Here is a 6,464-nt window from a genome sequence, read left to right as displayed (position 1 = left end):
ATTGCCATGTTAAATGGCTTCATGCAAAATATGGCTACATTTTTGTGGGGGGAAAAGTCCAACCATACGTAGTGGGCCTAAAGCCCAATGTGAAGGTTATTGTATATCCGAAGAGGCTAAAATTGTCGAAGGATACTTCGCGTGAAAGAAGGATACATGGGGACGAAAAAACTCCATCCAAAGAGAGCATCAGTGTTCCAAAGAGATCATTATCCTCGGATGAAAAGATTCTGGGTCATATAAATATCTAGGGGGTTCGAATGAGCTTCCTAGTGACTTCAGCAGTCTAGATAAGCTTTGGACACGCCTGAAGACGAGGAATAGAGAAATATCTAAAAGGAAAAGCTACCACCACCGTATTAAATGCACTGCAGCAACTTTTCTGGCCACATTTATGTGGAGAAGACCCCTGAACAGTATAACTTCAGCTACCGCCACTCACAAAAAGCTGAGGGAGATACATGACATGACATGCATTCAAGTAAGGAGCTAGATGAAGAACAAGTGAACGATGGGGATGATGGGAGAGGATGCTATATAAAGAAGAAGGGTTCCTAATAAGAGAGAAGGGAAAAAAGAAAAAGAAAAAGAGAAGTCTGACTGTAACCTTAAGAATTGTAACTCGTATTCAATTTATCATAAATCTCTTCGGACTTCAGCTTATTTGATCTTTACGTATACTTTGATGCTGGTTTATACTTGTATGTTGTGATCAACCATTGTAAGCTTCATAGTTAACCTAGCTCTATCATCCACGCTCTACAAATTTATTGTTTTTGGGCTTGGGCCACAAATCCTAACCCTACAATTTCTATGAAGATTTTTCATTTTATAGAGTATTTTAAATATAAAATAAATAGGACCAACTCAACATATTTTGTGTTCAAACACAATGTAAAATGTGTTGTTACTTAATATTTTATAAGCAATATATAAATTAAAAATAATAATCCAACCTTTCTATACAATTTAATACATTAATTGGACTATTTTCTTATATTTATAAAACATATTTTAAAACTTTTAGTTCTTAAAAAAAAAAAAAAAAAAAAAAAAACAACCAATATCAAAAAGAAAATAAAAATCATATTTTAGATGATCGCTATCTCTCTTGACAATGTTGGACTTTAGTTATTGAACAATAGATTTCAATAATGAATTTGTCTCAAAAACTATTAATTCTATTTTTAATTTTGATAAAGAGAAGACTTACTTTTTTATTATTATTTTCATGCAATACTATAAGACAAATAAATATAATATATTCTATTTTAGAAGCATAGAATTCAAAGTTTTTCAATGCTCTATTAATTAAACAAACCAAACATCACAACCCACGACGAGTAAAATTTATGTAATTAATTAATAATGAAGCATCCAACTTCACCACTTAAGAACTGGTAGTGAAAGTCAGCTTAGGAAAACAAGAACATATAATTGAGCTAGGAAATAAAAGGATACCCGACTAAACTCAAATTTGTTACTGGTTGCTTGAATTTCAAGTGAAATAAAAAGGATAAACGATAACAGATCTGTCTTTATGTATAGGATTATGCAGTGACTCATGAGTTTATAATTGCAAATATTGTGCCATTTTGGACAATGCCATTAAACATGTTAATTTCCAAATCACAACAGCATCTAAATTTCTTGACTCTGTCCCTGACTTTCCAAGAGTTTGTCTAACATTCTAGGATGGCAATGAGTTAGGCTTAGTGGCTTTTTAGAGTCATATATACTAACCAAATAGTAAGGGTTTAACCTTCCCTTTTTTCTTTTTTTATTATAAAATAGATTTAGAGTGTATTTGGGTTAGGTTAGTGTTTTACGTGTTAGGTAATTGAAGCTGACCTCATTATATAATTTAATTACTTTAATAATAATTTCATTATTATTTGGAAAAAGTTAACGGATACCATAAGGGTATTAGTTTAGAAAATATTTTTAGAATTTTTTTATGGGAATAGAAAAATGTAACTGATTTTTGTAATAGTTTTTTATATTTTCCATAAAATTTGTATAAAAAAAAATCTAAAACTATCATAAAATAGTCCATTAACAAGTACCTTAATACGATGTCAAACAAACAAACAAATACCTTGAAACATCCATTAACTAGACCTTTATTTTATTTTCACAAAATTTAAGGGGTTTTTTTTTTTTTTAAGTTGAAAAAAAAAATTCAGGGTTTATAAAAAAAATGATGTGTGTTTTATTTTTAAAATATTTTTTATTTTAGTGTAAAAAATATGTGGGTTCACAACACCAGGTTAAAGAATGAGATTTCATAACTATCTTTATTCTTCACTCCTCGAAACCAATTTGATTTTGTTTGTATATGATTAATGGCCTGTTTGAATGGATAGGAAAGGAGAGGGAGTGAAGGGGAGTAGAGTAGAATTAGCTAAAAATAAGCTAATTTGTACTAAGGTCTGTTTGGATACAGCTGAAAACTGAAAACTGAAACTGAAAACTGAAAAATACTGTAGCAAAATAATTTTAAATGTGTGAATAGTATCGTGGGACCCATTTTTAATGAAAAAGTTGCTGAAAAGTAAAATGTGGGTCCATAAACAGTAAAATTGTGCTGAAAAGTCAAACTTTGCGGCTACTGTTCAATGAACAGTAGCCACTACAGTACTGCTACAGTGAAAAACAGTGGACTGAACCGCGTGAGGAAAAAAAAAAAAAAAAAAAAAAGCAAAACGCAACGCAGCAAAACGTGCCACCCAAACGCTCTCTAAATCTATTCTACTCTACTCTACTCCTCTCTCGCTCTCAATTCAAATGGACTATAAATTTGAGAGAGGAAATTAGTAAAAAAAGATGGGTGATTTTGACTTGTCACTGACTCACAAGAGAAGAAAGATAGTGGCATGTTGAAGGCCTGAAGCAAAAAGAAAAAAAATATACATAAGGTATGCATGTAACTTGATTTAACATATAATATTTTCTTATATATAATAAAAATATTTACATCAAGTTAATCTTATATGCCTGAAATATAGACGTCAATATATATAAATAAAAAAAAGTATAACAAATAGTAAAAACTAAAGGATTTAACTCATAAACATGAAATCAAAATTGTCCTTTTTTTCTTAAAAACTCATGGTGCTCATATTTCTTTTTTTATAAATGAAATATGAAAAGAAAATAGAGTAGTTTTTATTATAAATATTCACTTATTTATTTGTAAGAACATATATCCTAAATGCTTTTTTATTTAATTAACGTAAGATATAAAGGTAATAGAAGGAAAAAATAACGCATTGATTAATTTTTTTTATATGACTTATCTATTTTTATGAGAATATACTTTAAATACACTTTGATTTTAATTAGATATGTATAATATACAAATAATTAGAAAAAATAAAAATAATACATTAGTCATCTATAGAAGTGTTATACATACATACATACATACAAATATAATATATATATATTAAAAACCTAAGGCGGTCATTACTTAATTTTATATATGGAATTAAATTTTTAAATTTGCGCCCAAATTGATTGATGGGTTGTTGTGGCAAAAGAGAGAATGAAAATAGAATATAGTAATTGTGGTTGTTGCGATGAGAGAGAAAGAGAATGAGAGGAAAGAAAAAGGACGCAATTTTATAACCAATTTTAATTTAAAAATGTTCATTAGTTTTTAATGGTCAAATGTTGAGCATTTGGCATATAATGATCTTTACGGATTGAGATCCCGTGCAATAACTTAAATCTTATCTGTTTATTCAATTCAATGCCTCTTAACTTTGACACATCATCAAATAATTAAAAGACAATTTCACCCCTAAAACCCCACTTGTATCTCCTCTGGAACAAAAATCAAAATTCAAAATCTCTCTCTCTCTCTCTCTCTCCTCTTCCTCTCTCTCTCTCTCTCTCTCTCTCTCTCTCTCTCTCATTGAAGCTTTCTCTCTTCACGGCACAGCTATTGGCCCGAATCTTTGTTTCGACGATACTGGCCTTTTCTCTTCAGAAAATCCCTAAAATTCCGCTGATATAGTCACTGCTAGTGCCGACCAGATTTATCTGCAATTCATAGGCTGCTTCCTATATCGAACTTCGCAAGGAGGTGAGTTCTCTCTTTTGTATACATCGAATCAAATAAAAATTACTTATGGAAAATAGAAACTCCATTGGGTAAGAGGAGAACTGGGTCTACTAGTGCTATATATTTCATTGATGATAATTATTCAGGTTTTTTATTTTTGGGTAGTCTTTGCTGCCACATTAGTGTTGCACATTTTCAAATGGAGAATATGTGAAATATGGTCTGGTAGAATTAAAGAAATGATAATTAGTGCTACAAGGTAGATAGCTAAAATCCCTATTTACAATTTGATGTTATAGACTATAGTGGCAAATCCTATGCTTCTGGGTTTCTAATGTTTTAGCCTGTAGTGTGCAAGAACTTTTTTATATGAGCTAATTTAGACAAGCTGTTGGATTTCTAGTATTAACAATAATTGTTATTATTAAAAATTTTTCAATAAGAAAAAGGTTAGTATCGTCGAATCGGAGATTTTGGCTAGTGGCTGTGTCGTGAAGAGAGAAAGCTTCAATCCGAGAGAGAGAAGAGAGAGAGAGTAAATTTGAATTTTGATTTTTGTTCAAAGGAGATACAAGCAGACGCAGGTTTGAAATATTTAGGGGTGAAATTGTCTTTTTGTAATTTGATGATGTGTCAAATTTAAGAGCATTGGATTGAATAAATGGATGAGATTTAAGCTATTGCACCCCGTGCAATACCCTAGATATTGCACGGATTTCAATCCAATTCGAAAATCCCTAGACGTACGTGGACTTCCACTTGTGAAAAGACTAAAGTACACCATCTATTTCACAAAAGTCTAAGAGTTGTTATTTTCGTTTTAATCCTTTATATATATATATATATTTTTTTTTAGTTTAATCCATTCATGTTTGATAAATTGATATTGATATGATATGTTCCCAAATTTGTATTTTGAATCTTCAAATTCAATTAAGTTTTTTTTTTTTTTCCTTTTATGTTTCAAAATTTTTAATTTTTTTTAATATAAGATAGAAATTCAAAATTCTATTATAACCTTAATCTAAGTACATATGTGTGTAAAACTTCATTTTAGAGATTTGAATCATGATCTTTGTCCACACTTTACAAACATTTATACTTGTGAGGTGATTATTACTTAAGGAGTGCATGGTGGTAAAATTTTTATTTAAATTTCATGTTTGATTTAGTTTTATTTGGTCAGTTAAGTTTTAAAATTTTCATTTTAATCTTTCATCAAAAATGAAAATTTGAATACTAAAATAAGAGTAGAGGAAAGTGGAAACATAAGGTACCACAAAGGAAGATGATACTAATTAATATGCCACTAAACAAAAAATTGAATCAAACATAAATAACTAAAATAAAAATCTTTGAAATATTAAAAGACACAAAAAAAGAAAAAAAAAAGAAAAAAAAAAAAAGAGACGTCTTGACTTTGGATAAACTTACTTCTCTTTGTATGCCAAAATTGGGAGGTCTATTTTGGACATCAACAATAAGAAATGGCATAACCCAATAGATATCGCTAACTATTGAAGACGTGCAGCTTCCGGGTGGTCAATTTCAGTATATTTATTTTTTCTTTCAATGTAACAGTTCTGATAGTGTGCTTCTTCTTCTTCTTCTTCTTCTTTTTTTTTTTTTTTTTTTTGCTGCTGTTGGTAAGAACGGAAATGTATTTAGATAATAGCTAGTACGTCAGAGTCGTCATGAGACACCCATAAAAGGTGCCTAATTATAGGAATTAAGGGCACTCTCGTGGAATCCCTATACACAAAAAGTCCTAGAAATATTTACATAATACAAAAAATGGACATTCATAGTACAATTCCAAAAGGTTAGCTGGCTCCCTCCCCTTTTCGTGAGGCCATTTGCTACAGAGTTTACTACACAGTATATGTGATGTAGATAAACCACCTATTTCCTACTGAGCATCCTATATAAAAAAATATAAAAGAAACAATTACAGAGCTAAAATCTCATAGAAAGTTTTTTTTTTTATAGAGAGTTTCAATAATGGCATCCGCTCCTGATGATAGTTCTTATTCATTAGACCAAAGACATCAATCAGTTTTTGGTAAGGCAAGGGTTGAACTCTAAATCTCTTATACAATCATTAGAGACTTTAATATTGAGTTAACTAAAAACCCACAACTTCATAGGAAGTAAATATGTAAGAATAAAAGTAAAATCAACAGTAACATTTAAAAATTAAAACACATGTCTCTTACCATAAATTAAACCATATTAAACAGCCCCAATTCAACTTTATTATTAGAAAGCAAGCCCGATTTGACAAAAAAAAAAACCTACCATCTATTTTTCCAAATGATCACGGATGACAGCACATTAGGAATCCAGGTATTGCAGAATACTGTTTACGTAATAAGTAGTTATGTATTTGTTCTCC

The 6,464-nt window shown here is 30.0% G+C and overlaps 1 pseudogene; it reads left to right on the top strand.

The window, feature by feature from the left end:
* LOC136066490 (inosine-5'-monophosphate dehydrogenase 2-like) overlaps window positions 1-2,457 on the top strand; it is a 3,341-nt pseudogene extending 884 nt beyond the window's left edge.
* Window positions 2,458-6,464: the final 4,007 nt, after the last annotated feature.

Source organism: Quercus suber, unplaced genomic scaffold (genome assembly GCF_002906115.3).
Source record: "Quercus suber isolate HL8 unplaced genomic scaffold, Cork oak 2.0 scaffold_37, whole genome shotgun sequence".
Lineage (NCBI taxonomy): Eukaryota > Viridiplantae > Streptophyta > Magnoliopsida > Fagales > Fagaceae > Quercus > Quercus suber.
The sequence above is the reverse complement of the archived record's forward strand: the minus strand, read 5'-3'. Positions and strand labels throughout refer to the sequence as shown.